Raw genomic sequence first — 21,398 nt, 5'->3', positions numbered from 1 at the left:
ACGAAATTTGACTCGCATGTCCCTAGCGTAAGTCTACAATCACCTTTGGAGTTTCGTCGACCTTTGACCTCGGGAAAAGGCGGCCATCTTGAATTTTCTATAAAAAACACCTTAACCACCAGATTCAAACGTAAACTTGTCGTTGGAATTTTCTTCGATCGTCTCAAAACTTTTTGGGCATCAATGGCAAGCTACTGTGTAAAAAATGTTGGAATTAGAAGTTGTAGATTTTGAACGGCGTGCGCGTGGCAAGCTAGCAAAGTGGCGCACTGTTATAACTCCCATGCATTTCAATACAATACAGTGAAAATTGAATGCATGCATTAATGCCTGAAACTGAATACATTGAAAAACACTGGATATGGACATATAAGGAATGTGGGCGTGGTTAGCATAAAACTGCTGTTGCTAAGGACGACAAAAAGTTTACTTTTACCGATTTGTCCGAAACTGACGTCAATCTGTTCGTCCTCCCGAGGGGACCAAAACATAAAATTGTTGCTATGGAGATAAAATTAACAGAAAAGCCGCCATTTTGGAAAAAGTGGTTTTTTTTTAGCAACTTATGACATATAACTCTCACCAATGGAGGAATGTGTTTTTCTGAGTCAGTTGATGATGCTGATCGCTATGCTAGCACTTTTAGCTATGTTAGCATAACTAGCATAGTTAGCATAATTAGCATTTTAGGTAATGTGTTTTTCTGAGTCAGTTGATGATGCTGATCGCTATGCTAGCACTTTTAGCCACATTAGCATAGCTAGCATAGTTAGCATAATTAGCACTTTGAGTAATGTGTTTTTCTGAGTCAGTTGATGATGCTGATCGCTATGCTAACACTTTTAGCCACATTAGCATAGCTAGCATAGTTAGCATAATTAGCATTTTAGGTAATGTGTTTTTCTGAGTTAGTTGATGATGCTGATCGCTATGCTAGCACTTTAAGCCAAATTAGCATCGTTAGCATAATTAGCAAAATCAGCCTTGACTAGCTTTTAATTTGCGGGCTGTGAGGGCGGTGAGGTCGGCGGTGGTGCGTAGAGTTGGGCGTGGAAGGCGGGTTGCGTCTGCGGGCCATACAACGCCGCTTGCGGCTTTAATTCTTCTTCTTTCTTTCTTCCACTTTGACCTCAAATTTGACCCCCGCCACATACCCGAAAACTCACCAAAATTGGCACACATCTGGGATAAATTGAAAATGAATTTTCGGCAAAGAGAATGTCAACCCCCCCACGATGATGACATCACGGCGAGCGTTCCCGTAAAAAAAATGAATGGGCCGAAAATCGCTTATGGGGCCAAAAAAAAATATTTCGAAATACAGTTACGAAACCAAAACACGCGTGTTGGAGATATCCCAAAGAAGTTATGAAATTATTATGGGATGGCCACACGACCTACGGCTTGGCGGCCATTTTGTGGTGAACTCAGAGAAATGGCGATTTTCGTGTTTTTTCACAATATGGGAAAACGACACTTTTGTTCAAGCGATTTTCACGAAATTGCATACACATGCCACAAACACGATTCTACAACTACCAAAGAAGTTTTGTTGACCTTTGACCTTAGGAAGGGGCGGCCATCTTGAATTTTCATGAAAAAGCACCTTTAGTGACGTATACAAACGAAAACTCGTCCTAGGGATTTTTATCGATCTTTTCGAAACTTCTCGGGCATCAATGGCAAGCTACTGTGGACAAAATGTTGGAATTAGAAGTTGTAGAATTTGAAACGCGTGCGCGTGGCGAATTCGCAACCGTCGCCATTTTAGCTAGCTCGCACATATTTTATCGGAATAGCCTGAAACTGAAATATGCGATACCCTGGCCCACACTGAACAAAACGATGTCACATATGACAAAATCGATAAAGGAATGTGGCCGTGGTAAACAAAAAACCGTCGCAAAAAAAAGTGCTGACTCGGCAAAAAAAATTTTTTTCGGATTTTATTTTTAAGAATCGGCTAACGAAACCCAGATAACTTTGTCGGGTATATCCAAAGAAAGTTTTGAAATCATTACGTGATGGCCACACGACCTACGGTTTGGCGGCCATTTTGTGCCAAAATCTGCCATTTTGAGTTTTTCGCGTTTTTACACGATATGGAAAAATGAACTTTTTTTTGAGCGATTTTCACGAAATTTGACTCGCATGTCCCTAGCGTAAGTCTACAATCACCTTTGGAGTTTCGTCGACCTTTGACCTCGGGAAAAGGCGGCCATCTTGAATTTTCTATAAAAAACACCTTAACCACCAGATTCAAACGTAAACTTGTCGTTGGAATTTTCTTCGATCGTCTCAAAACTTTTTGGGCATCAATGGCAAGCTACTGTGGAAAAAATGTTGGAATTAGAAGTTGTAGATTTTGAACGGCGTGCGCGTGGCAAGCTAGCAAAGTGGCGCACTGTTATAACTCCCATGCATTTCAATACAATACAGTGAAAATTGAATGCATGCATTAATGCCTGAAACTGAATACATTGAAAAACACTGGATATGGACATATAAGGAATGTGGGCGTGGTTAGCATAAAACTGCTGTTGCTAAGGACGACAAAAAGTTTACTTTTACCGATTTGTCCGAAACTGACGTCAATCTGTTCGTCCTCCCGAGGGGACCAAAACATAAAATTGTTGCTATGGAGATAAAATTAACAGAAAAGCCGCCATTTTGGAAAAAGTGGTTTTTTTTTAGCAACTTATGACATATAACTCTCACCAATGGAGGAATGTGTTTTTCTGAGTCAGTTGATGATGCTGATCGCTATGCTAGCACTTTTAGCTATGTTAGCATAACTAGCATAGTTAGCATAATTAGCATTTTAGGTAATGTGTTTTTCTGAGTCAGTTGATGATGCTGATCGCTATGCTAGCACTTTTAGCCACATTAGCATAGCTAGCATAGTTAGCATAATTAGCACTTTGAGTAATGTGTTTTTCTGAGTCAGTTGATGATGCTGATCGCTATGCTAACACTTTTAGCCACATTAGCATAGCTAGCATAGTTAGCATAATTAGCATTTTAGGTAATGTGTTTTTCTGAGTTAGTTGATGATGCTGATCGCTATGCTAGCACTTTAAGCCAAATTAGCATCGTTAGCATAATTAGCAAAATCAGCCTTGACTAGCTTTTAATTTGCGGGCTGTGAGGGCGGTGAGGTCGGCGGTGGTGCGTAGAGTTGGGCGTGGAAGGCGGGTTGCGTCTGCGGGCCATACAACGCCGCTTGCGGCTTTATTATTTTTACGTTTCTTCTTTCTTACGGATCCGTTGATCGCAAATTTGACCCCCGCCACATACCCGAAAACTCACCAAAATTGGCACACACCTGGGATAAATTGAAAATGAATTTTCGGCAAAGAGAACGCCACCCCCCCGAAGTCGATGACATCACAGCGAGCGTTCCCGTCAAAAAAATGAATGGGCCGAAAATTGCTTATGGGGCCAAAAAAAAATATTTCAAGTGAGAGCAACGAAACCAAAACACGCGTGTTGGAGATATCCCAAAGAAGTTATGAAATCATTATGGGATGGCCACACGACCTACGGCTTGGCGGCCATTTTGTGGCGAACTCAGAGAAATGGCGATTTTCGTGTTTTTTCACAATATGGGAAAACAACACTTTTGTTCAAGCGATTTTCACGAAATTGCATACACATGCCACAAACACAATTCTACAACGACCAAAGAAGTTTTGTTGACCTTTGACCTTGGGAAGGGGCGGCCATCTTGAATTTTCATAAAAAAGCACCTTTAGTAACGGATACAAACGAAAACTCGTCCTAGGGATTTTTATCGATCTTTTTGAAACTTCTCGAGCATCAATGGCAAGCAACTGTGGACAAAATGTTGGAATTAGAAGTTGTAGAATTTGAAACGCGTGCGCGTGGCAAATTCGCAACCGTCGCCATTTTAGCTAACTCGCACATATTTTATCGGAATAGCCTGAAACTGAAATATGCGATTCCCTGGCCCACACTGAACAAAACGATGTCACATACGACAAAATCGATAAAGGAATGTGGCCGTGGTAAACAAAAAACGATCGCAAAAAAAAGTGCTGACTCGGCAAAAAAAATTTTTTTCGGATTTTATTTTTAAGAATCGGCTAACGAAACCCAGATAACTTTGTCGGGTATATCCAAAGAAAGTTTTGAAATCATTACGTGATGGCGACACGACCTACGGTTTGGCGGCCATTTTGTGCCAACATCTGCCATCTTGAGTTTTTCGCGTTTTTACACTATATGGAAAAATGAACTTTTTTTCGAACTATTTTCACGAAATTTGACGTGCATGTCCCTAGCATAAGTCTACTGTCACCTCTGGAGTTTCGTCGACCTTTGACCTCGGGAAAAAGCGGCCATCTTGAATTTTCTGTAAAAAACACCTTTACCACCAGATTCAAACGTAAACTTGTCGTTGGAATTTCCATCGATCGTCTCAGAACTTTTTGGGCATCAATGGCAAGCTACTGTGGAAAAAATGTTGGAATTAGAAGTTGTAGATTTTGAACGGCGTGCGTGTGGCAAGCTAGCAAAGTGGCGCAGTGTTATAACTCCCATGCATTTCAATACAATACATTGAAAATTGAATGCATGCATTAATGCCTGAAACTGAATACATTGAAAAACACTGGATATGGACATATAAGGAATGTGGGCGTGGTTTGCATAAAACCACTGTTGCTAAGGACAACAAAAAGTTTACTTTTACCGATTTGTCCGAAACTGACGTCAATCTGTTCGTACTCCCGAGGGGACCAAAACATAAAACGGTTGCTATGGAGATAAAATCAACAGAAAGGCCGCCATTTTGGAAAAAGTGGGTTTTTTATCAACTTATGACATATAGCTCTCAACAATGGAGGAATGTGTTTTTCTGAGTCAGTTGATGATGCTGATCGCAATGCTAGCACTTTTAGCTATGTTAGCATAACTAGCATAGTTAGCATAATTAGCATTTTAGGTAATGTGTTTTTCTGAGTCAGTTGATGATGCTGATCGCTATGCTAGCACTTTTAGCCACATTAGCATAGTTAGCATAGTTAGCATAATTACCATTTTAGGAAATGGGTTTTTTTTGAGTCAGTTGAGGATGCTGATCGCTATGGTAGCACTTTTAGCTATGTTAGCATAGCTAACATAGTTAGCATAATTAGCATTTTAGGTAATGTGTTTTTCTGAGTCAATTGATGAGGCTAATCGCTATGCTAGGACTTTTAGTCACATTAGCATAGTTAGCATAGTTAGCATTATTAGCAAATCCAGCCTTGACTAGCTTTTAATTTGTGGGCGGTGAGGGCGGAGAGGGTTGACGGTGGTGCGTAGAGTTGGGCGTGGAAAGCGGGTTGCGTCTGCGGGCCATACAACGCCGCTTGCGGCTTTAATTATTCTTCTGGTTTCTAACGGACAGTTTGAGCGAAAATTTGACCCCCGCCACATACCCGAAAACTCACCAAAATTGGCACACACCTAGGATAAATGTGAAATGAATTTTCGGCAAAGAAAACGTCACCCCCCCGAAGTTGATGACATCACGGCGAGCGTTCCCGTAAAAAAAATGAATGGGCCGAAAATCGCTTATGGGGCCAAAAAAAAATATTTCAAATTAGAACAACGAAACCAAAAAACACGTGTTGGAGATATCCCAAAGAAGTTATAAAATCATTATGGGATGGCCACACAACCTACGGCTTGGCGGCCATTTTGTGGCGAACTCAGAGAAATGGCGATTTTCGTGTTTTTTGACAATATGGGAAAACTACACTTTTGTTCAAGCGATTTTCACGAAATTTCATACACATGCCACAAACACGATTCTACAACTACCAAAGAAGTTTTGTTGACCTTTGACCTTGGCAAGGGGCGGCCATCGTGAATTTTCATAAAAAAGCACCTTTATTGACGGATACAAACGAAAACTCGTCCTAGGGATTTTTATCGATCTTTTTGAAACTTCTCGGGCATCAATGGCAAGCTACTGTGGACAAAATGTTGGAATTAGAAGTTGTAGAATTTGAAACGCGTGCCCGTGAAGAATTCGCAACCATCGCCATTTTAGCTAGCTCGCACATATTTTGTCGGAATAGCCTGAAACTGAAATATGCGATACCCTGTCCCACACTGAACAAAACGATGTCACATACGACAAAATCCATAAAGGAATGTGGCCGTGGTAAACAAAAAACCGTCGCAAAAAAAAGTGCTGACTCGGCAAAAAAAAATTTTTTTGGATTTTATTTTTAAGAATCGGCTAACGAAACTCAGATAACTTTGTCGGGTATATCCAAAGAAAGTTTTGAAATCATTACGTGATGGCGACTTGACCTACGGTTTGGCGGCCATTTTTTGCCAAAATCTGCCATTTTGCGTTTTTCGCGTTTTTACACAATATGGAAAAATGAACTTTTTTTCGAGCGATTTTCACGAAATTTGACTCGCATGTCCCTAGCGTAAGTCTACAATCACCTTTGGAGTTTCGTCGACCTTTGACCTCGGGAAAAGGCGGCCATCTTGAATTTTCTATAAAAAACACCTTTACCACCAGATTCAAACGTAAACTTGTCGTTGGAATTTTCATCGATTGTCTCGAAACTTTTTGGGCATCAATGGCAAGCTACTGTGGAAAAAATGTTGGAAGTAGAAGTTGTAGATTTTGAGCGGCGTGTGCGTGGCAAGCTAGCAAAGTGGCGCACTGTTATAACTCCCATGCATTTCAATACAATACAGTGAAAATTGAATGCATGCATTCATGCCTGAAACAGAATACATTGAAAAAGACTGGACATGGACATATAAGGAATGTGGGCGTGGTTAGCATAAAACCACTGTTGCTAAGGACGACAAAAAGTTTACTTTTACCGATTTATCCGAAATTGACGTCAATCTGTTCGTCTTCTGAAGTGGACCAAAACATAAAATGGTTGCTATGGAGATAAAATAAACAGAAAAGCCGCCATTTTGGAAAAAGTCGTTTTTTTATCAACTTATGACATATAGCTTTCACCAATGGAGGAATATGTTTTTCTGAGTCAGTAAATGATGCTTATCGCTATGCTAGCAATTTTAGCCACATTAGCATAGCTAGCATAGTTAGCATAATTAGCATTTTAGGTAATGTGTTTTTCTGAGTCAGTTGATGATGCTGATCGCTATGCTAGCACTTTTAGCCACATTAGCATAGCTAGCATAGTTAGCATAATTAGCATTTTAGGTAATGTGTTTTTCTGAGTCAGTTGATGATGCTGATCGCTATGCTAGCACTTTTAGCCACATTAGCATAGCTAGCATAGTTAGCATAATTAGCATTTTAGGTAATGTGTTTTTCTGAGTCAGTTGATGATGCTGATCGCTATGCTAGCACTTTTAGCCACATTAGCGTAGCTAGCATAGTTAGCATAATTAGCATTTTAGATAATGTGTTTTTCTGAGTCAGTTGATGATGCTGATCGCAATGCTAGCACTTTTAGCCACATTAGCATAGTTAGCATTGTTAGCATAATTAGCAAATCCAGCCTTGACTAGCTTTTAATTTGCGGGCTGTGAGGGCGGTGAGGTCAGCGGTGGTGCGTAGAGTTGGGCGTGGAGGCGGGTTGCGTCTGCGGGCCATACAACGCCGCTTGCGGCTTTAATTATAAGGTTATGCTGTAAAATGAAAAGGTCCATATACTGTCATTGTCCAAGGTTGGTAATTCCTTTTTTTGCTGCCTGATTGATACCTGTCCTTCTAGATTTAGCAGAGTTCATAAGTTCTCTTTGCTGTGATGTCTGCAGACTTAGTTTGTTGAGGTCCTTGTCCTTCTGCAGCTGTTATCAGCGCAGCTGAAAGTTGAGGTCAAGTTGTCTGCAGGTCAGAACTCTCTGCTGAAAATCAGGGCCAGTGTTTTCTTTTAGAGATATATATTTCTTATTTCTTGAAATTGTATTTGGCTCTTTGACTACTGCATTTGTTAGCTCAGACGTCTGTGATCAAACACTTCTCCAACTCCTTCATGTTGTTGACAGCCAATACCTTGGACCGATCCGGTGGACCAAGTGGTTTGACGAAAATCCTGCAGCCTTTTAAGTGTTCTGAATCTGCTTACACTTCCTGAGAAGCCTGGCCTGATGGCAATTTCAGCATTCCTTCTGGTCATATGGTCATTGAGATAAACAGCAGATCCCTTCAGATTTTTCTATTGCTTCTTTGGTGCTAGCTTGTGTTTATGATTCTCAAACCTGATGACGATCTTGATAGTATGTAGATCCAGGGAAATTCCTTAAGACATGAGAAATGATTCCACTTGGTGTTTCAGAGTCTCTCCATTGCTCCCAGTTTTAGAAGAACTGCTAGCAATGCTACTGCTATTAGCACTAGCAATGCTAGCTCCATGTGCAGTTAGCTTTGCCCGAGGTTTTATCTGTAATCCAGTGAGAATGACATTATTCATCATTGCTTGTTGTTCCATGTAATCCACTCTTTCTCCAGAATGTCGACCCGGTTATTGCGTTGCTCGTTTTGAGCTTGGAGTCTTCTTAACTTTTCCACTAGCTTCATGAGAGGACTTAACTTAGCCTGGATGTCGTCAAGGAATTTTTTAATGTCATCGTTGTCACTTGTTGCTTGGTTTTATTTCGAGGCCATGGTCGGCTCTTCTTCCCTCCTGTTACGCCCAGCCTACACCACCCTCAGACGCAGTGGCAGGCCCACCACAAAAACTGTAACGACCTGCCTGATCATGCACTTAGCAAATTACAAGACTGCTTTGAGCAGATGGATTGGAATATGTTTCCTTAACCAGAAACCCTGGATAACCACCCAAGTCCACAAACTCCTCAAAACCCGTGACGCGGTCAGGCGACAAAGCTCTGCGGAGAGCTGACCTGAGGAAGAGGGTCAAAAAAGCTAAGATGGACCACAAGAGGACAATAGAGTCCCATCTGTCCAGCAACAACACGCGGGAGATGTGGAAGGGCATACATGACATCCCCAACTACAGGGGCTGTCAAGTAACTACAGACCATCTGAGTGCAGTGCTAGCAGAGGAGCTGAACAACTTCTTTGCACGCTTTGAAGCTCCAAAAAAACAGAACTCAGTCCCACCCCCAACCTCAGTCCCACCCCCATCCACCACCAGCTCCAATTCTCCAATCACGCCACTTACTGTGACTGAGGACGACGTCAGGAAGGCGCTCCTAGCAGTGAACCCCAGAGAGGCAGCTGGCCCAGATGGAGTTCTTGGCAAAGTCCTTAGAGCATGTGCTCCTCACTTCGCACCTATCTTCAAAGAGATCTTCAACCTCTACCTGGCCCAGGCAGTGATACCTTCCTGTCTGAAATCTGCCACTATCATCCCAGTGCCAAAGAAATCTCCCATCTCCAGCCTCAACGACAACCGTCCGGTGGTGCTCACTTCAGTAATCATGAAGTGCTTTGAGAGACTGGTCGTCCGGTATATCAATGATCACCTCCCCCCGGACCTTGACCCCACCAGTTCGTAAAACCGGTCTGCAGAGGATGCCATCTCCTTAGCCCTGCATGCTGCGCTGAGCCACCTGGAGGAGCAGCAGAGCTATGTCCGGATGCTCTTTGTGGACTATAGCTCAGCATTCAATATAATCATCCCGGACATACAGTAAACCCTTGTTTTTCACGGGGGTTACGTTCCAAAAAGACCCCGTGATAGGCAAAATCCGTGAAGTAGAAACCTTTATTTTTTTAAACTATTATTATACAATTAAATACTCTATTATACATTGAAAAGAAAGAACAAACCAATTTACAGGCTCAAGCATTTGTTTCACAAATAAAAGTACTTTAGAAACCTTTTTTTCAACAAATAACTCTGTACTGTACTGTCAAATAATAATTTTAATGAATGTGAACAGAAGGCTTCAAATCGCTGAGATTAGCCCCGCCCACCGCAACCCGACTATTGGATTAAACGGGAGAAAATTTAAAAGGATTATGAAAAAAATACAAAGTACAGTGGGACATATAGTGACTCAGGTGTACTTCACTGCTCTACAGACTGAGCCGCTGCATCCTGACTCCGCTCTGCAGTGTTTTCTTCTTTTGAAGCCCGCGGTGCTGCTGTGTTTGTTCGGGAGAAGAGCATAGTGATAGGCAGTTGTTGTCGCTCTTTTTTCTGCTTTGCAAAAAGATCCTTATACACCGACATGCCACCATCAAGAGAATTTGCACGTAGTAATGAAAATTTGGCAAGCTGATTTACGTACGTGCACATATTAAACTGCAACGTTATTGACGCACACGTAGAGAAGAAGCAGAGTGACTTTTTAGCCAATCAGAATGCAGAACACAGAACACAATGCACGATGCAAATCCGTGAAGTAGCGAAAGCGTGAAAACCAAACCGCGTTATAGCAAGGGATCACTGTACTGATCAGAAAACTGGACACTTTAGGCCTGCCCGCCTCACATGTGCCTGGATAAAGGACCTTCTCACTGACCAGACCCAGGCTGTGAGGCTGGGCCCCCACCTCTCCCCCACACGCACACTAAGCACTGGCTCCCCACAGGGCTGTGTGCTGAGCCTACTTCTGTACTGCCTCTACACCCACGACTGCAGTCCGCAGCATGACAGCAACCTCATCGTGAAGTTTGCTGATGACACCACAGTCGTCGGACTCATTTCAAAGGGAGACGAGGCAGCCTACAGGGAAGAGGTCCTGAAGCTGGCAGCTTGGTGCTCAGGTAACAACAGCTCTGAACACCAAGAAAACAAAGGAAATCATCTTGGACTTCAGGAGGCACAACACCAACCCAGCTCCCCTCTACATCAATGGAGAGCGTGTGGAGAGGGTCCACACCTTCCGGTTTTCGCCGGATATAGTTTTCCAACGACATCTCCTGGACAGATTACATTACAGAGGTCATCAAGAAGGCCCAGCAGAGACTCCACTTTCTACGGTGCATCAGATCAAGGACAAACCGCCTTAGGAACAGTTTTTTCCCCAAAGCCATAACCATCCTGAACTCACACATGTACTGACACTGACAGCTCTGCACGTACCCACACGCACGCGTGCGCACACACGTCTCTCTCTCTCTCCGAGGCTCTCTCTCAGTAGGAGAGGAGTATATCTCAATATGTGCAATATATCTCTGCTATCATGGGCATAGCTAGTGCAATACCTACCTCACTGTGGAAAGGAAAACTTATTTATCTAAATTTTTTTATTGTACATTTTTATAGTTTATGTAAGTTGTACATTTTTTTGGAAATTCTTTTTCTCATGCATGTCTGCACTAAACAGTGATTGGCTCTTATTTCACTTTATGCGCGTGTGATGAGAATTGTACATGTACATAGCGACAACAAAGGCATTATATTCTATTCTATTATATGGAACAAAGGAACAATGCAGGTTTTTATTGTTCCTTTGCTCCATATAAGTTATTTTTTATTAGAAAAGTTGCTGAAAAGCCTCCCTATTTCAGGTTTCAGCCGTGCACACAAAACTGAAATTGATTATTAGTATGGCACAAGACATTTCTTAGGAGACAAAAAAAAATAGGTAAAAAGAGTTAAACTTGACTGATTAGGTTCTTCTACTATCAGACACTGTTGTGTTTTTTCACAAGCCTAATATGTTTTGACGGCCGTCTTCCTTCTTCGTCATTTATTTATTTTTTCCTGTTTTGGTGTTTAATGTAATGACCTCCGTTGTCTTGTTTAGTTTGATTTCTGGTTTGAAAAAATAAAGAGGTTAAAAAAAACAGGGTTCGTTTTGTCAGTTACACCTTTCAGAAAAATGTCACAAGAACAGCCAGACGGCTGGTTCCAAATACTGCAGGCTTCTTAGCTTAGCAGTGAGACATGGAAGGTTGGCGAGATGCTGTATTTAGGGGGTAACTGCAGACGGTCGGATACAGGAACGGATCTGGAATGGATCCACGTACCTGGGACTGAGTTTCTTGCAGGACTCCATAGCCGGAGGTCTTAGGGCAGGTGGACAGCCAAACCCACTGACCAGTAACCAGTTTGGGGCCTTTCCTGTCTGCACTTGTCGGCCTGCTCTTGGGTCACATGGACAGCTTCCCGGAGTTGCACATGGAGTTGCTCCCACATCTCCTCACAGCCACTGAACCACTCGTCCACTGCTGGTAGCTCTGTGGGTTCTCGTGCTCAGGGAAAGAAAGGAGGCCGAAACCCCAACACACATTGAAAGGGCGAATGTCCAGTGGACGCCTTCTTCAACGAGTTTTAGGCATATTTGGCCAAGACCAGGAATTGTCTCCAGTCCTCTTGGTGTCGGCCATTGTAGGTAGGTAGGTAGGTAACTCGTGCATGAAGTGGAAAACCCATTGCCAATGAGATGGGGGGGATGTACACCCTGTCAGCCGGGCCGGATGGTGGTAGAGCTTCTGTGGCATTGATTCCAGACAACTCCGTCATTATGCCCCACTGAACAGGAGCTAGGATCAGAGATATGGGTACGACAGGTTGCGGTATGACAGTTGCCTCAGCAGTGGTGTTGTATAAATGAGACAGCGCATCAACCTTTCCATTCTTGGACCCTGGGCAATATGTGATGTGGAAATTGAAGCGTGAATAACAGGGACCAACGTGCCTGCCGTGGGTTCAACCGCTTAGCTGACTTTATTTACGCCAGGCTCTTGTGGTCGGTGAGAACCAGGAAGGGTTGAGCCGACCCTTCGACCCAATGCCTCCACTCGGAAAACGCCTCCTTCATGGCCAGCAATTCCAAGGCTGAGAAAGCAAGAACACCCGTCCTCAGGTGGGCATAGCTCCTGGCAGGAGGTCGATGCCACAGTCATAGAACCGGTGTGGTCCTCGCCTTGAGCAGGCAACCCCTCCACCTCCCCGGTTGGGCTAATCTCTGTGATGGTGGCTGCAATCGACCTCAATGGAGCACAGTTTTCAGACCTTTCAGCAGCTCTAAGGGAGTGTTGCCGGCAATGAATGGAGGTGAATGTGAGGTGGAGAGACTTGTGATGGTGATCAGAGGAGACGACTGTGATTTCCTAAATCAGGAACCAGAACTGGCCTGGATATGACCGGTGAACGTATAAGCAGGAAAAAACCGCATGGATTCCGATTTTCTCAGATCGGATACAGGCCTCATTCATTTGTGGAAATAAATCGGATACGAATTGGATACATGCATTTGCGTTTGCCATGTAAGCAGACAAATCCGATATTCCCCAGTAAATGCGAGTCGTACGTCAGTGAAGTCAACTCAGGACACCACCAACTGAGATCACATGCACTCAGTGCTTTTGTGCGCTGATTTTGCTGTTCGAGGACAGCTGGAGCCCCATCAGCGTGTTACCTTTCAGCCTCAGGCTTCAGACTGTAGTTGGAAACCGCTATTTCCGGTCTGGTCCAGTTCGGGACGCAAACGGAAACTAATGAAGCGGGACACAATTGCTCTGGAACAGGCTAGAAGCTGTTTATTTCTTTGCTTGGATCAAACTGTTAGTACAGCACAACGTCTGCAAACACTTCCTCGTTCAAAACTCAGCGAGAGCACATAAGCCGGCCAAGCAGCCCTCCTTTTTCCTCCCCCGCGCATCGCCTCTCCTGCCTCATCCAGGAGCGCCCAAGGCAACGCCTCCTTCCGTCGCCGTGTTGCCTCCATGACAACCACAGTCACACAAAAGAAACACAACAAAAAGGGGGGGGGGACAAGCAGATTTCGCCATGCTCAACGTTTGCCGTTTCGACCAACACGTATCTTCTAAATGTGCTTTTATTAGTGTTATGATTATTATTAAGGGCCTGCTCGCTCATAATTTTTTTAATCCGTGCGGCCAGTGCTCAGATGCACGGAAGGTGGAAATAGTTACTACTACGTAGTCGTCAGAATGTCTACGTTTGATAGTTTCAGCATTGTATAGTGTAAATGCTAAATAAATAAATCGGCACATACCTGCTGCCAGAGAGCCTGGACAGGAGTGCAGAACCACAGTGTGTGCATGTAGCTGTCGGGTAGATTATTATCACAGTGCTTGCAAATGTCTGAGTTACTGAGACCCATCTTGAACATCCTCTGTCCAGTGTAGTAAATTCTGTGAAGAGTTTTGAGATGGATTAGCTGCAGATTTGGACTTTTTGTCAGTTTAAAGGTATTTAGACAGAGTTCTGACCAGAAGCTTTCATCTGTGCTGATGCTCAAATCTGCATCCCATTTTTTTGTTGGAAGGGCAATATTGTTATCTAAATTACATAAAAGTTTGTATATTTTGGAGAGAGTTCTATTCATTGAAAAATTAATCAGAGTGGTAACTACATCTGGTAGCTTTAAATCGTCGTCTTTAATTTTATACTTTTTAGTAATACTTGATTTAAGTTGCTTATATTCCAAGAAGTTATTTATTCCATGTTTGTCTTGAAGTTCCTGGGGAGTTATGAATCTTCTATCAATAATTACGTGCTCTAGTTGTTTTATGCCCCCTGCTTGCCAAGCTGGGAAGTGAATCATTTTTTTGTTAATAAGGATGTCCGGGTTGTTCCAGATGGGTGTCATTTTGCACGGTTGAATTGATGATTTTGATATTTTGAGAAATTCACACCAGGCTGTTAAAGTGGAATTTATATTAATGCTTTTGAAACAATCCTGTTTTTTAACTGTTTGGCTAATAAATGGTAGCTGCGACAGGTTGATCTTTCCACATAACGCCTGTTCCAAGTCTAACCATGAGTTGGTTTCTGGATTATTTTTTAACCATTTTAAGATATATTGTAATCTATTTGCAAGAAAGTATTTGTGGAAGTTAGGTAATTCTAATCCTCCACAGCTTTTTGCAGATTTTAAAGTTTTTAGACTAATTCTTGCAGGTTCGTTGTTCCATAGAAGGCTTGATATGGATGAGTCTAATGTTTTGAACCATTTTAATGGCGGTTGTGTGGGAATCATTGAGAAGAGATAATTAACCTTGGGTAAGATTTTCATTTTAACCGTGGCTACCTTGCCCATAAGGGACTGAGGCAGGTTGGTCCAGCGTGTTAGATCGTCCTGTATGCTTTTCAGTAATGGGGTGTGGTTTAGCTGCACCAGTTCTGATAGTTTGGGGGAAAAGTAGATACCCAGATATTTGATATTTCCTGTTTTAACTGGAATTGTGAGTCTTTGTTCCATATTCCTGTTGAGTGGTAATAAAACAGACTTATTCCAATTAATGGAATAGTCTGATATGGAGGAGAATTCATTTATGATCATTGCTGTTTCATTTACAGAATGTAAATTCCTTAAAAACAGCAATATGTCATCCGCATAAAGACTAATTTTATGATGGCTGTGTTTGGTTTTTATTCCTATAATGCTCTCATTCTGTCTTATTGCTGCAGCTAAAGGCTCAATGAATATAGCAAAAAGAGAAGGAGAAAGTGGGCAGCCCTGTCTGGTTCCTCTTCCAAGAAAAAACCTGTTTGAAGTCTGTTTATTAGTTGTAACTGATGCATTGGGGTTGTGATATAATATTTTGATCCAATTGATGAATGCTTCTCCAAAACCAAACTTATGGAGGGCAGCAATAAGGAACTTCCAATTTACTCTGTCAAAGGCTTTTTCAGCATCCAGCGATAGTACCGTCATTTCCTGGTTTTCAATGGTGGCAAAGTCTATTATATTAACTAGTCTACGGACATTATCATCCGAGTGTCTGCCTTTGATGAATCCAGTCTGGTCAAAGTGAATTATGTGAGGAGTGATTATTTCTATTCTCTGTGCTAGTGCTTCGCAGATAATTTTTACATCTGCATTGATTAAAGAAATAGGGTGATAGCTTGAAGGACTTGTGGGATCTTTGTCTGGTTTTAGAAGAAGAATTATGTTGGCTGAGTTCATGTTAGGTGGCATTGATTGGCTCTCATTAATAGATGTGACCGTTTTATAAAATGTTGGTGCCAGTTGTTCCCAGAATTCTTTATAAAACTCAGCAGGAAAGCCGTCAGGCCCTGGTGCTTTACCATTGGGCATAAGTAACAGAGCTTCATGAAGTTCAGACAGCGAGAGCGGAGAATCTAAATTTGTGATTTGATCCTCATTTAGCCTGGGTAGGTTTACATTATTAAGAAATGAGTCAATACTTTGCTCTGACGGATTGATCTGCGGTGTGTACAGGTTTTTATAAAATTTTTCAAATGCGTTATTAATTTTGACCGGGTCATGAGTGACATTTCCTGTTTGGTCCATAATAGAGGTGATTGATGATTTTTCTCTATTAATTTTAAGCTGATTAGCCAGAAATTTGCCAGATTTATTAGAGTTTTCAAATCTTTCAAGTCGTAGCCTTTGTATTTGAAATTGTGTTCGTTTATTAATGATGTCATTTAACTGCAGCTTTAGATTTTTCAGATCTCCCAGAATGCGTTTCTGTGCTGAAGCAGCATAAGCAGTCTCCAGGGTTTTGATTTTATTTTCTAATTCTAATAAATCTGCTTCCTCTTTGCGTTTTTTGTGCGTTGAATAAGAAATGATTTTCCCTCTCATGACTGCCTTTGCTGTTTCCCAAAGAACGCACGGTGGGATGTCTGGAGTATTGTTGAAGTCTAAGAAGGTTGCCCACTCTTTTTTAAAGAATTCAAGAAATTCCTGGTCCTTTAACAGAGACGTATTAAACCTCCAAGTTGTACCAGAGGGTGTGGATTTTTCCCTAGAAATGTTTACAGAGACTGGTGCATGATCACTGATAATAATTGGATGGATATTGGAGCTTTGAATATTTTTTAAAAGAGAGTTACTGATTAATAAATAGTCCAAACGGGAGTGTGAATGGTGGACTGGAGAAAAAAAAGGTGAACCCTTTAGTGCTTGGGTGACATGAGCGCCACGCGTCGCAGAGACCCAAATCATTCATGTACTGCTTTAGAATACTTGCAGACCGCCATGTACGCTGATTTGCTGCTGTGCTGAGTCTGTCAAGTTCAGGGTCCAAAACAAGGTTGACGTCTCCTCCTATAATGATTGTGGAGTCAGAGTGAACTGAGAGTGAGGTGAAGAATCTGTGAAAGAAGGAAGAGTCGTCAACATTAGGGCCATAAACACTCGCTATACAAAAGTCCTTATTCTGAATGGATATATTAATGATTACAAATCTGCCTTCTGGGTCAGTAACTGTATCCTTATGAGTAAAATTAAGATTTTTATTAATTAAAACAGCAACTCCTCGTTGTTTGGAGTTGTAACTGGCAGAGTATATAACTGGAAATTGTAAGCAGCACATAAGGTGATTCAAAGAATTTGATAAATGGGTCTCCTGCAGTAGAGCTATATCTGCTTTTAGACCATCCAGGTGATTTAACACTTTCAATCTCTTTGGCTCAGAGCCAAGTCCACGCACATTCCAGCTAACGATGTCAAGACTGTTCATAACTGCTCTGACTGAAAAGGTGTAAAGCTAAGTAGTGCTTGTGTACCAGTCCGTGTGCGCGTGCCCGCATTGAGAAGCGCTGTGCGCGTGAACGTTTTCTGGCTATGTGAGCTGCGTGTCGCGTGCGTCCTATGAGAGCCTGTGTGAGGTGATTGCAGTATGTCGGCGTGTGTGTGCAAGATCGCATGTGCACGCCCCTGTGTGCGCTTGTGTGCGCGCACGCCCGTTCCGTGCATATATAAATACTTACCGAGGATGAGTTGCTTCCAGGTGATTTACATATGATGAGGGGGGAGAGGGGGGGAGGAGAGTAAAGGAAAGAAAAAAAAAGATAGAAGGGAAAACGAAAACAACAACAAAACAACAATAGAAACATCAGTGGGACTGAGGTGACGAAGAAAAAAAAAGACTGTTTTCCTGAGATCGAGGTGTGGATTATTGATGATCCGGTTTTCCATTCATTGAAGTAAGTTTAGCGGGTTTCTTCTGGGCAGCGCAGATGTTCTCAGCGCGGATCTGAAAGCCTTCAGCACAGCCAGGGGGTGATCTCCGGGTCCCGGAACAGCCGGCCGTCCACGTAAAATTTGTCAACGGCCACAATCGCTCTCGAACCAGCAGCAAGATGCTTCCTCCTCAGCGGGAACAGGATCTTTCTTCTACGGAGGATTTCTGCCGGGAACTGGTCATTAACGCTGTAATGCGTGCCTCTCAGTTCCCGTCCGCGGCCCTTCACCAACTCCTTCTGTTTGAAATGTTCGAATTTAGCCACAGTAGGACGCGGGCGCTGGTGGTCGGACCTTCTTCCTCCGAGGCGGTGAACCCTGTGGAAGGTGATCTTCTGCACCTCCTCCTTGGGGAGCTTCAGGTGGACCTCTAAAAAGGATCTAACGGTGGCCTCGGGGTCTTCTCCTGCCTCCTCTGGAACCCCCGCGACCACTAGATTGTCCCTCATGCTCCTCGACTGGAGATCCAGGAGGGTTTCCTTGATGGATCGGTTCTCCTCGGAGAGACGAGTGGTGTCACTGTTCAGGATCTTGACGGTCTCTCTGAGGGCCTGGTTCTCCGCTGCGAGCTCCCGAACCTGCTGCTGGCTGAATTCCAGAGACTCCCGCAGACCTTGAAATTCTCTATGGAGGATCTCCAGCAAATTGAGGCGGCAGTCAAAGCTGGAGAGCTTTTTATCAATCGAATCCAGGATATCGCTCACTCCGCTGCCTGGAGAGGACACAGCCCCGGGAGAGTCCTCAGGCCGTTCACGCTTGGCGGAGGGGGTGGTGGTGGCGGTTCTGGGCTTCACCATGTTGCAGGTATTAAAACACTCGTCAATGAAATTCTCCAGGTCCTCCAGGCTGACAGAAGCTTAATACTCTTAACAGGTTATGTTAGTTAGCAGGAAATATTTTAATATGGCGGAAAAATGAAACAAGATCGAAAATGTTTGTTCAAATGCTTACGCGCCGCCAAGTCTACTCACCACACTCGTCTCGCTGGGTCTCGCGATACTACAGCATCACCCGCGTTCTTCTCTGCCTACTTCTTCAGTTTAACACATAAAATGATCCGGACATTATTAGAAAAGTGTTTCAGTTAGAAAGATGACTTGGACCAAACATTGGGATGTTTGGCTGTTAATAAACACAAAGGTAATATATTATGATATATAAGGATATAGTTTACAAGCCAGATATATGGTAGGCCCTTTACCTTGCTACTTAAATTGACCAAATTTGAATTGCCAGTCATTAACTTATAGCTTAACTCAAGTCCATTCAAGTCAACTCTTCAGGCCAATAACATTGTCTGCTCTCATGATTTACCTTTTGCTGGACTTTTAATGACATCTTGTTTTGTTATTAATTTGTGTCCAGGAAGTACCCGTAGCAATATAACCTCTATGCACTGGAGCCAGAAGATCACTTAAGCCACTTACCCTGCTTTTGGATTAAACCAGTGTTTTTCAACCAGTGTGCCGCGGCACACTAGTGTGCCGTGGGAGATGGTCAAGTGTGCCGTGGAAAATTGCCCTCATTAACTGATCTAAAAGCATTTCCCATCTCCAGGAAATCAGCTCTTTGTTCATCCAAACAGGTCCTGATAAAACACTGAGTAGTTAGGACTATAAACGATCATAAAATACTTTTTTCTTTGTGTTTATTTGATTCTATTAAAGAAATTTTGATAAGAATGACGGTAACGCAAAATAGCTGCAGCTATAACTGTGTAAGGAAAAGTCCCGCAGCTTTTACTGTCTCCACGACTCCACCAATCATTCTTGAAGGCTTAATCACATGTCATCAGTCTGACCAATCAGAAGTGGTTAAAGTCTCCACTTCCTTGTTCCAATTTAGCTCATAACTCAGTCAGTTCCGACAAAAACACCAGCTAAAGCTCGTCTTTAGCGGTGTAGCTTTCCACAGAATCCGGTATCAGACCGTGGAACAAGTGAACAAAACCATGAAGCTCAGAGACGCGAGTCTTTCTGCCGTTTTCTAGCAGTTTTCACACTACATCTCCCATGATGCATTGGCTTAAAGGGACAGCGTCTTGAAAACACAACGAACATACAGTTTGTATGTAACTTAACTTTTATTACATCTTTTAGAAAAACATCTGCAACTTCCTGCTTTTTCTGCCACAATTATCACAAAAATGCACGTCAGATTGCCGGGGTGGGGGGGGGGGGGCGGCTGTAGATCAAAACAGACTATGAGTTTCTGCTTTTTTTTTTTTTTTTTGGGATGCTGGTGTGCCGCGGGATTTTTGTCAAGGTTAAAGTGTGCCGTGGCTCAAAAAAGGTTGAAAAACACTGGATTAAACAACCCAGCAGAGATCTGCCTCCCTTCAACATCTGGGGACTCATTTACTTATTTCAGTAACGTTCAAACATTCTCCAGTCGATTCCTATCAAGCTCTGCATTCGAATTTGGGAAAATGCACAACTCCTGAACATGCCGTCATGTTTTCCAGCTCATCTTCCCAAACACAACAGAGGTAAAAGGAGAGCTGCACAAAGTAGTCATTGGGGCATTCAGGAGATTGGCTATTGAGTGGAAAAGAACACATTAGGCTAATGGATGATACCAGTGGACTGCTCATCAACCCCCACAGTCTCCAAACTCCATCTACAATTTCTAGACAGTAATGCATCATCTATCTGAGGCCTACAGCACAATTGCTAACCTTACAAAGAGAATGCAGAGTGAGATTTGCTTGTGTGAGAATGTTGTAAAAAATCTAGTTCTGGACAACTTTGAGGATTGGTATAGCCACACTTATGGAATAAATCTTTATTTAAAAAGGATCTCAGTGACAAAGACATCAATAAAAAAGTTATTCAACAAATTTTAACAAAATAGGTACATAATTATGGAAGCATTTCTGTTGCCTATTTAAAAATACAAGTCAATACCAGAAATGCTTTTTCATTTTCAAAATGAAGCTGCATTTGTTGACTCAAAATGAAAAATTAAAATTCAAACTGCCGAACTGCTTTGCCTTTTTTCTTCTTCAACACCTCTTATTCTGTCACTTAATTAAAATGATAAAGAAAATGGTATTTGACATTTCATTTTGAAAAAGTTCTCCAGTAAATGTGTAGCAAGATTCAATTAGAAATATCTAATTTGACAATTAAAATGGGTTAACAGAACTGCTTTTCCCTTTTCACAAATTAACTGCCTCAATTGATTCAAAAATAAAATAAAAAATCAATCCTCAAAAATGCTGCATCACTGCTTATGCTGACATAATTAAAGCGATAATCCAAAGAGGGGTTTGCATTTTCATTTTCACATCCACCGTGCAAAAAGTGTTGCATCATTCCTTTTCAGTCTGCATTTCCAGGGGGGAGGCTGGGTGATGATGTCAGTGCTCACTCTTCTTCTGCGTATTTTGCCCTACCATTAAACTTCAAAGGTTTAGCACGTTTGGCCACTACTGTGAGTTGTTCTTGGTTCCACTGAAGCTCAAGCCTGTATTTGCTCCAGGTTCAACGACAGCGTCTCACAAACGCAGCAGGACTCAATGATGACGCCAATTGTTCCTGGCGAGAAAACAA

This window comes from Oryzias latipes, chromosome 12 (assembly GCF_053564925.1).
Source record: "Oryzias latipes strain Hd-rR chromosome 12, Olatipes_Hd-rR_3.1".
Lineage (NCBI taxonomy): Eukaryota > Metazoa > Chordata > Actinopteri > Beloniformes > Adrianichthyidae > Oryzias > Oryzias latipes.
The sequence above is the reverse complement of the archived record's forward strand: the minus strand, read 5'-3'. Positions refer to the sequence as shown.